The following is an 11,633-nucleotide window of genomic DNA, read 5'->3' on the forward strand; positions in this document are numbered from 1 at the left end:
AAAAAACAAATGATTACCATAACAGAACCAATACACTGAATATGGAGGCCAGGTCGGTTTGATGACTCTGGGAGGACCACCACTGAGAATCTCTTGACTTCTGATTCTCCTGTTTGGTTTCTGTGGACAAAAACATGAGATTACATCTCCTCATCTAGGGAGTACAACACACACACAACACACACACACACACACAACACACACACCCACAACACAAACACAACAACACACACACACACACACACAACAGCACACACACACACAACACACACAACACACACACACCACCACACACACAACACACACACACACACCACAGGGAGGGAATGTTGGTGTTTGTTTAAGTATTGTTTTAGGGACTATAAAAATGACAAAAGGGATTGCCTATGGATATTAAAACAACAACAATAAATGGTGAAAATGGGTAGAGGAAGAAATGACTAGAGACAGTGTTGTTCTCACTGACCATGGACCACTGAGTTCTTCTTACCTTTGTATCAGTAGAAAAGTCTCCCTCTCTAAGGAGATTAGGAGGTTGAATCTAGACCTGTCACTCTTCACTGGACAACAGGCTGGGAACAGGGAGGCCTGGTTCTCTCCTGCTTTGATTTGGACTTCAACACAAAACAGAGACAAACATTACATCTCTGATCTACTCTGAAGCCCAGATGGGGGAAAATAAGAAGAGTTTCATTACACAAACGCTATATATCACTTTTCAGAAAAGTTTAGTAAATTTAAGCATTTCTGAAAGAGATTGTTTTTTTTTCTTCCACTATCTAATCATGGCATGGGATTGTTCCCAATGACAGACATGTATTTGTTTAAAATCACTTGGATGTTTTGTCATTTTCAGAGAGACAATAATCATTTTTTTGTTTCTCGCAAATGCTATATATTTGCGCTTCACTCTCAAATGTAGACTACCGTAATAATGAGGCTTAAGGAGTTACCAGTACTGAGTCAATGTGCAGTGGTACCAGGTACTTGAGTAATGAATGAGACTATAAGGAGTACAGTACTGAGTCAATGTGCAGGGGTAGCCCGGACCAGGTAGTTGAAGGTAATAATGAGACTGATATAGAGTAGCCATACTGAGTCAATGTGGCAGGGGTACCAGGTAGTTGAGTACATAATTGAGAATATAATTTGAGGTAATAATGTACATAGGGGTAGAAGTGTACTAGTCAATCAGGATAGAGATTTCATCTCCTGCATCAGGGAGTGAGACACACAACAACACAACACACACACAACACTTACACACACACAACACACACACACATCCACACAAAACACACAACACACATGTTCACACACACACACACACAACACAGGGTGAGCCACAACAAACAAACACACACACCACACAACAGGAGGGAATAACTGTTGTGATCTAATATTGTTTAGGACTATGAAAATAGACAAAGGATTAGCCATATGGATTATTGCAAAACAAAAATAGAAATGGGAAATGGGGAGCGGAGAAAATGACTAGAGACAATGTTGTTTAACGTCACTGACCATGACCCATGAGTTTCTTCTTACTTTGTTCAGTAGAAAAGTTCTCCTCTCTAACTCTAAAGGAGGAGTTCATAGACTGGTTACACTCTTCATGGACACACAGCTGCGGTACGGGGAGGCTGTTCTCTCCTGCTTGATTGGGCTTCAACACAACAGACGACAAACATTACATCTCTCACAGACAGGATTTGGTTTAAAATCTTATCAGATGTTTTCATTTCAGAGAGACATAATCATTTTTTTTTGCAAAGATCCTATATTTATGCCTCACTCTCAAATTGTGGGCTCAACATGTGGGCTCCAATTTGGTACATTAACTAAATAAACAAATATATGGTGTTTTTGGTTTTATGTTAATTTAATTGTTTTTTATGTCTATATAGAGCGGTTATGTGTATGGTTGTAAGTGATTAAAAATTATCTAGAAGATTGTATAGTGCATTCTGAGTAATTACGATTTAGTAAAGGAATTACACATTATTCAATACTACTGCAGTTGCTACATAATTCCAATAGATGGCAGCATAAAGACCACAAATGACATTTCAGAAAATTGTTTAGTTTCTCCCTGGATACACCCACCACTTCCCCCTCACAGGAAAACTCCTGTGTGCTTCTTTCTGTCCCTTTCCACACTGGCTACGCAAGAGGAAGGACTGAAAAAGCATTTAACAGATTTACTGTGAAGGAATATAATGATCATTCATGTTTATTATTACCTGTTTTTTATGTGATAGCGAAGGGCATGTTGAGGTAAATTTACTAACGGGAGGGTTGAATTGATGTATTTATTGGTGGGCTGGAAGACGCACTCTTGTCTTTTATATTCCGAGGTGTTTACTCGCAATATCAGATATTAAGACGTTTTTTATATAATGAATATTTACTGAGGTTGAGGATCTGACTAGTGATTATTTACCCGGGTCAATACCTGCTATTGTCACTATTTCTTTGCTCTTCCAAAAGCAACCACAGCCCTAATACGAGATACATTGCTAACTAAACTAATGTGCCATTTTAGAAAATCATGGACATACAGTCTGTGGTTTCATGCTATTTTATGTCAATCATATTGCTGCTTGTAGCCAATAAACCGATGCTTCTTGTCTTATGCTGCCATCTATTGGAAATATTTAGCATTAAAAAGGTATTAATCACGGACAGACACATTGTGAGGCAGCTGGAAAATATAGTGTATTTTTTCTTCATAATTCCTAAGATCAGTCTCAAAACTGCCCCACCTATCCCACTTGGACTTTCACAATAGAGGTTACCTGGTCACCCAGTTCAAACCACATTTGAAAAATAAAACTAATGTGTCTTGTTTATCAAGTGTTCTGCCTTGCAATAATAAATATCATAAAAAACAAAACAATAAAACAGTATAATGCGGCGACAGGTTTAAATAACAAAATAATTCAAAATGCTATTTGGTGCTATAATTCTATTTACTAACATAATAGTATTCCTAAAACAGTTTCTAAAGTAGTTTCTAGGCTACCCTACCGAGAATATAGGTTAAGGGTAAATAGGTTATACGTAGGGTTAGAGTTTCTGTATAGCACTTTTGTGACATCTGCTGATGTATAAAGGCTTTATATATACATTTGATTGATTGTTAGGTTTAGGTTTTTAAGGCAAAAAAGAGCGAAATAGTGTGGGTTATAGGTCTCTTTGCTCCTCCATGTGGCCTTCTGTGGATACTAAATAACTAAATTTGCGACACCTGCTAGGCTCATAATCTGAGGTAACAAACTGCATCCGTTCTCCAAATCAATGAGCTAGACCTGTCCATTTGGTTTGAACTCAGTGAACCTGCGCAGCATTCGCTCAATTTTGATGCCTACGAATGAAGATTTAGATGCATATCAAAATTACCCAGCAGCCAATCAGAAACAAGATGTCCGTAAAAAAAAAGTTTTATCTTCTTTTAAAAATATATCTTGGCTGTTTAACTTCTTCTAATAGGGGCGCTGTTTTCACTTGGGAAATATCGTGCCCAAATTAAACGGCCTCGTACTTGTCTAGATACATACAATATGCATATTAGTATTACTTATTGGATATAAAACACTCTGAAGTTTCTAAAACTGTTTGAATGTATATCTGTGAGTAAAACAGAAACTAATTGGTAGCAAACTTCCAGACAGGAAGTGAAAATTCTGAAAATGGGGCTCTGTGTCAGGGCCTGCCTATTCAAACTGGCTTATATTTATGGATCTGTAAGCACTTCATAACACCTTCCACTAGATGTCAACAGGCAGTAGAAGGTTGAATGGGGTGTCTAGCTTGGATGTGAGACCGAATGAGGAGCTTTTGGAGTGACAGGTCCGCTCTTTTGTCAGTTTTTCAACGGCGCACAGGGGAACTCCACATTGTCTTCTGAAATGCGTTACGTATACACGACGAAATGCTCCGCTCTGATTTTATTGGATACATATGAGAAAAACATCATAAAGTAGGATTTTCAACCGAGTTTGACCAGTTTATTCGACGTTTATTGGGAATTTTGGAATTTTTCGTTCCAGGCGCAACGATTTTGTGGACAGTGCCCTCCACATGGCCAAAGTTGCCTAATTCGACAGAAGAAATGGACATTCTAAAACCAAACAACGATTTATCTCTGGAACTAGACTCCTTGCACAAACATTCTGATGGAAGATCATCAAAAAGAGAATATTTATTGATGTTATTTCGTATTTTTGTGGAATATGTTGGCTCCACAGCCGGAGAATAGGTGAGCCGCTGTCTCAAATATTGTATGCTGGTAGTTGGTACTAAAGTTATTTATTTTAAATCTAAACACAGCGGTTGCATTAAGAACCAGTGTATCTTTCATTTGCTGCACAACAGTGTATTTTTTAGTAAAGTTTATTGATGAGTTCTTTTGGTTAGATTACGTGACTGTCCAAAATATCTCCGGAGCAATTTTTGGTGCTATTTGTGACGATGGCTGCATTGTAAAACCCTAATATGCATATTGTATGATCTAGAACAGAGTACGAGGCCGTTTAATTTGGGCACGATATTTTCCCAAAGTGAAAACAGCGCCCCCTATTAAGAAGAAGTTAAACAGCCAGAATATATTTTTAAAAGAAGATAAAACATTTTTTTACGACATCTTGTTTCTGATTGGCTGCTGGGTAATTTGATATGCATCTAAATCTTCATTCGTAGGCATCAAATTGAGCGAATGCTGCGCAGGTTCACTGAGTTCAAACCAAATGGACAGGTCTAGCTCATTGATTTGGAGAACGGATGCAGTTGTTACCTCAGATTATGAGCCTAGCAGGTGTCGCAAATTAGTTATGTAGTATCCACAGAAGGCCACATGGAGGAGCAAGAGACCTATAAACCCACACTATTTCCTCTTTTTTGCCTTAAAAACCCTAAACCTAACAATCAATCAAATGTATATATAAAGCCCTTTATACATCAGCAGATGTCACAAAGTGCTATACAGAAACTCTAACCCTACGTATAACCTATTTTAACCCTTAACCCTAATTCTCGGGTAGGGTAGCCTAGAACACTTTTAGAAACTGTTTTAGGAATACTATTATGTTAGTAAATAGAATTATAGCACCAAATAGCATTTTGATTATTTTGTTATTTAAAACCTGTCGCCGCATTTAGCTTTTATTGTTTTGTTATTTTATGATATTTATTATTGCAAGGCAGAACACTTGATAAACAAGACACATTAGTTTTATTTTTCAAATGTGGTTTGAACTGGGTGACCAGGTAACCTCTATGTGAAAGTCCAGCGTGGGATAGGTGGGGCAGTTTTGAGACTGATCTTAGGAATTAATGAGAAAAATACACTATATTTTTCAGCTGCCTCACCAATGTCTGTCCGTGAATTAATACCTTTTAATTGCTAAATATTTCCAATAGATGGCAGCATAAGACCAAGAAGCATCGGTTATTGGCTACAAGCAGCAATATGATTGACATAAAATAGCATGAAACCACAGACTGTATGTCCCATGATTTTCTAAAATGGTCACATTAGTTTAGTTAGCAATGTATCTCGTATTAGGGCTGTGTTGCTTTTGGGAGAGCAAAGAAATAGTGACAATAGCAGGTATTGAACCCCGGGTAAATAATCACTAGTCAGATCCTCAACCTCAGTAAATATTCATTATAAAAAACGTCTTAATATCTGATATTGCGAGTAAACAACCTCGGAATATAAAAGACAAGAGTGCGTCTTCCAGCCCACCAATAAATTACATCATTCAACCCTCCCGGTTAGTAAATTTACCTCAACATGCCCTTCGCTATCACATAAAAACAGGTAATAATAAACATGAATGATCATTATATTCCTTCACAGTAATCTGTTAAATGCTTTTTCAGTCCTTCCTCTTGCGTTAGCAGTGTGGAAAGGGACAGAAAGAAGCACACAGGAGTTTTCCTGTGAGGGGGAGTGGTGGTGTATCCAGGGAGAAACTAAACTAATCTTCTGAAATGTCATTTGTGGTCTTATGCTGCCATCTATTGGAATTATGTAGCAACTGCAGTAGTATTGAATAATGTGTAATTCTTATATATTAGGTAATTACTCAGAATTGCAAAATATACAATCTTCTAGATAATTTTATCACTTACAACCATACAATAACCCGCTTTAGCAATAACAAACAATTAAATTGACATAAACCAAAACACCATATATTTAGTTTATTTAGTTAATTACCAAATTGAGCCACATTGAGCCACATTTGAGAGTGAGCGCATAAATATAGCATTTTGCAAAAAAAAATGATTTATGTCTCTCTGAAATGAAACCATCTGATAGATTTTAAACAAATCTGTCTGTGAGAGATGTAATGTTTGTCTCTGTTGTGTTGAAGCCCAATCAAGCAGGAGAGACCAGCCTCCCTGTACCCAGCTTGTGTGCCATGAAGAGTGACCAGTCTATGACTCCTCTTTGTAAGAGTTAGAGAGGAGAGACTTTTCTACTGAACAAAGGTAAGAAGAACTCATGGGTCATGGTCAGTGAGTTAAACAACATTGTCTCTAGTCATTTCTCCTCTCCCATTTTCCCATTTCTATTTGTTGTTTTCATAATCCATAGGCTAATCCTTTTGTCTATTTTCATAGTCCAAAACATATTAGACACACAAGTATTCCCTCCCTGTGTGTGTGTGTGTGTGTGTGTTGTGTGTGTGTGTGTGTTGTGTGTGTGGTGTGTGTGTGTGTGTGTGTGTGGTGTGTGTGTGTGTGGTGTGTGGTGTGTGGTGTGTTGTGTGTTGGTGTGTGTGTGTGTGTGCACTCCCTGGATGAGGAGATGAAATCTCTATCCTGATTGACTAGTCACTTCTACCCCTATGTACATATATACCTCAATTATATTCTCATTATTACCTCAACTACCTGGTACCCCTGCACATTGACTCAGTACTGGTACTCCTTATAGTCTCATTATTACCTCAACTACCTGGTACCCCCTGCACATTGACTCAGTACTGGTACTCCTTATAGTCTCATTCATCTAACCTCAAGTACCTGGTACCCTCCCATTGACTCAGTACTGGTACTCCTTATAGCCTCATTATTACGGTCAGTCACATTTGAGAGTGAAGGCAAAATATATAGCATTTTGCAGAAAAAAAACATGATTATTGTCTCTCTGAAATGAAAACATCAAGTGATTTTTAAACAATACATGTCTGTCATTGAACACACTCACTCCACTCGCACGTTAGATAGTGGAAGAAAAAAAAACAATCTCTTTTCAGAAATGCTTAATTTAACTAACTTTTCTGAAAAGTGATATATAGCGTTTTGTAATGAAACTCTTCTTATATTTCCCATCTGGGCTCAGAGTAGATGCAGAGATGTAATGTTTTCTCTGTTGTGTTGAAGTCCAATCAAGCAGGAGAGAACCAGCCTCCCCTGTTCCCAGCTGTGTGTCCATGAAGAGTGACAGGTCTATGATTCAACCATATCCGTTAGAGAGGGAGACTTTTCTACTGAACAAAGGTAAGAAGAACTCATGGGTCATGAGTCAGTGAGTTAAACAACACTGTCTCTATTCATTTCTCCTCTCCCATTTTCAATTTATTGTTGTGTTTTCATATATCCATAGCTATTCCTTTTGTCATTTCATAGTCCTAAAACAATATTAAACAAACACAACATTCCCTCCCTGTGGTGGTGTTGTGTGTGTGGGTGTGTGTGGTGTGTGTGTGTTGTGTGTGTGTGTGTGTGTGTGTGTGTTTGTGTGTGTGTGTGTGTGTGTGTGTGTGTGTGTGTGTGTGTGGTGTGTGTGTGTGTGTGTGTGTGTGTGTGTGTGTGTGTGTGTACTCCCTAGATGAGGAGTCAATGTATCTCATGTTTTGTCCACAGAAACCAACAGGAGAGATCAGAGTCAGAGATTCTCAGTGGTCGGTCTTCCCAGAGTCATCAAACAGACCTGGCCTCCATATTCAGTGTATGTGGTCCTGTTATGTACATTTGTTTTTGTTAACCTCAAGTAAAGTTGATCTGTCAATCATTCATTAATGTGTTAATGAGAAAGCATTTCTTCTCTTGCTTAACTTATTTACTTTATTTATTTCAGTTGCTTGAAGAGAAAATTATGACATTTGTGAAGAACGAGCTGAAGATGTTCAAGAGGATTCTTAGTCCAGAACTCCCAGAAGGCTTTGAGAGTCAGAAGCAGGATAAGGAAGTGGTGGATGCTGAAGATGAGCAGCAGGAGAGCAGTGCCAGAGAGGGGGCTCTGAAGATCACACTGCACATCCTGAGGAAAATGAACCAGAAGGACCTTGCTGACACACTGGAGAAATGTAAGATCTGTCTGCCTCATGTTGAATGCTGTTTTATAACATTTAAAAGCTGTAGCTTAAGTACAGCTAAAGTAGCTGTGTAACTCAATGATATTGTAGCACTGTTTGGTTCTAGTTTTTCAGAGTAAATAACTCACGGACACTAGAGAAGCTTAACCAAGGTTAATTCTTCCTAAAGGGTCGTTACAGCTGTAATTCAGACAACAAAACATTTGACACAACAACTGATATTTAACCCTTTCTCCTCGGCTGAGTCTTCTCCTCAAAAACCGAACAGCCATAATATCTATGTTGCTAGAGAGAACCTTAGTGATATCTGTTCTTCCTCACTTCATCTGACCTGGTGTAGACCCTCCACTATATACCTTCCTCCTATAACCCTTAACTTCTGGTGTAGACCCTCCACTATATACCTTCCTGCTATAACCATTACCTTCTGGTGTAGACCCTCCACTATATACCTTCCTCCTATAACCATTACCTTTCTGTGTATGACCTCCACTAATATACCTTCCTCCTATACCATTACCTCTGGTGTAGACCTCCAACTATATACCTTCCTCCTATAACCCTTAACTTCTGTGTAGACCTCCACTATATACCTTCTGCCTATAATACCATTACTTCTGGTGTAGACCCTCCACTATATACCTTCCTCCTATATACCATTACCTTCTGGTATAGACCCTCCACTATATACCTTCCTCCTATAACCATTAACTTTCGGTGTAGACCCTCCACATATATCCTTCCTCCTAATATACCATTACCTTCTGGTGTAGACCTCCACTATATACCTTTTCCTCCTATAACCATTACCTTCTGGTGTAGACCTTCCACTATATACCTTCCTCTATAACCATTACCTTCTGGTGTAGACCCTCCACTATATACCTTCCTCCTATAACCATTAACTTCTGGTGTAGATCCCACCACTAACTATATACCTTCCTCGTATAACCATTACCTTCTGGTGTAGACCTCCACTATATACCTTCTCCTATAACCATTACCCTTCATGGTTTAGACCCTCCCACTATATACCTTCTCCTATTCCAAACCCTGACCATACTCTGGTGTAGACCCTCCACTATATACCTTCCTCTATAACCATTACTTCTGGTGTAGACCCTCCACTATATACCTTCCTCCTATAACCATTACTTCTGGTGTAGACCCTCCACTATATACCTTCCTCCTATAACCATTACCTTCTGGTGTAGACCTCCACTATATACGCTTCCTGCATATCCATTACCTTCTGGTGTAGACCCTCCACTATATACCTTCCTCCTATAACCATTACTTCTGGTGTAGACCCTCCACTATATACTTTCCTCCTATAACCATTACCTTCTGTGATCCCTCCTACTATATACTTCTCCTATAACCATTACTCTTCTGGTGTAGACCTCCACATATTTACCTTCCTTAAATACTCCATTACCTTCTGGTGTAGACCCTCCACCTATATACCTTTTCTCCTATACCCATTACTTCTGGTGTGGACCCTCCACTATTACCTTCCTCCTATAACATTACCTTCTGGTGTAGACCCTCCACTATATACTTCCTCTATAACCATTACCTTCTGTGTAACCCTCCACTATATCTTCCTCCTATAACCATTACCTTCTTGGTGTAGACCCTCCAACTATATACCTTCCTTCCTATACACCATTAACCTTCTGGTGTAGACCTCCACTATAGCCTCCTCCTATAACCATTAACTGTGGTAGACCCTGCCACTATAGTATCCTTCCTCCTATTAACCATTAACCTTCTTAGGTGTTAGACCTCTCCACTATATACCTTCCTGGCTATACCAGTTACCTCTGGTGTAGACCTACCATAACTTGCCTCCTTATCTAACTCTGAGACTGACATACTACTTCTTCCTATAACCATTACCTTCCTGTGTAGACTCATCGCTCCGCTAATAGCCAATCTGGTGACCTCACTGATATACCCTAACCTTAACCTCTGGTGGCCCTCCACTATACCTTTGCATATACCTTACGCCTTCGGTGTATGACGCTCCACTATACTACCTTCCTCCTACCAGACCTTCATTACACTTCTGGTGATGACGCCTTCCACTATATACCTTCCTCCTATAACCATTATCATCTCTGGTGTATGACCTTCCACTATATACCTTCCTACCTATCCTTAGACCTACCACATTACCTTCTGTGCTATAATTACTGAGGCCCTCCACTATAATACCTCCTCCCTAATTAAACCATTACTCTTGGTGTAGGACTCTCCACTATGATACCTTCCTCCTATTTACCTAATTAAACATTACTGGTGTAGACTCTTCTCCACTATATACCTTTCTTCCTATATACCATTAATTTCTGGTGTAGACCCTCCGGACTATATACCTTTCCCTATATAACCATTACTTTTCTTGGTGTGAAGACCCTTACACTATATAGAACCTTCCGCTATAACCATTACCTTCTGGTGTAAGACTCCCCCACTATAACCTTTCCTCTATAACCATTACCTTCTGGGTGTTGACCCTCCCACTTAAGACCTTCCTCCTATATTACCATTAACTTTCTGGTGTAGACCCTTCCACTTATTACCGTTCCTCCTATAAACCAATTACACTGATCTGTGTGTAGAACGCCTCCACCTATAAACCCTTCTCCTATTATCACCATTAACCTATTCGTGGACCTCCACTATATACTCCTGCATACGCTATTACTTCTGGTCCCTCCATATATAGTTACCCCTATATACCTTCTTCTGGTGTAGACCCCTCCACTATATAATCCTTCCTCCCATAACCATTGACTTCTGGTGTAGATCTTCCTCCACTAATACCTACCTTTTCTCCTATTTTAACATTACCTTCTGGTTGTAGACCTCCACTAATATTATTGCCTTCCTCTCTATAACCATTACCTTCTGTGTTAGAACCGTCCACTTTATATCTACTCTTTCTCCTATAACCATTGTATACTAGTGGTCAGACCTCTCCATCTATATACCTTATTCCTCCTAACTCTTATTACCCTTCTGGTGTAGGACCCTCACACTATATTATTCCTTCCTGCTAATGAACCATTACTTCTGGTGTAGACCCTCACTATTATATTCCTTCCTCTCTATAACCATATACCTTTCTGGTGTTAAAGACCTCCACTATTTTATACCTTCCTTCCTATAACATTACCGTTTCTTGTGTGTAGACCCTCCATCTATATTACCTTCCTTTCCTATCAGGTACCTTTTCATTAACTCTGGTGTAAGACCCTCCACTATGATTATTTTACTTCCTCCTATATACCA

General features: G+C 39.0%; 1 long non-coding RNA gene across 1 annotated transcript in view; it reads left to right on the forward strand.

Annotated features, from left to right (window-relative positions):
* Nucleotides 1-8,340, forward strand: part of LOC139026909 (uncharacterized) — an 11,309-nt gene extending 2,969 nt beyond the window's left edge. The window contains exons 3-5 of the long non-coding RNA XR_011478859.1: nt 7,399-7,515; nt 7,882-7,966; nt 8,096-8,340. This is a non-coding gene — a long non-coding RNA (uncharacterized lncRNA). The remainder of the gene's footprint in view (nt 1-7,398; nt 7,516-7,881; nt 7,967-8,095) is intronic.
* The last annotated feature ends 3,293 nt before the right edge of the window (nt 8,341-11,633 follow it).

The sequence above is a fragment of the Salvelinus sp. IW2-2015 genome, unplaced genomic scaffold (genome assembly GCF_002910315.2).
Source record: "Salvelinus sp. IW2-2015 unplaced genomic scaffold, ASM291031v2 Un_scaffold6339, whole genome shotgun sequence".
Classification (NCBI taxonomy): Eukaryota; Metazoa; Chordata; class Actinopteri; order Salmoniformes; family Salmonidae; genus Salvelinus; species Salvelinus sp. IW2-2015.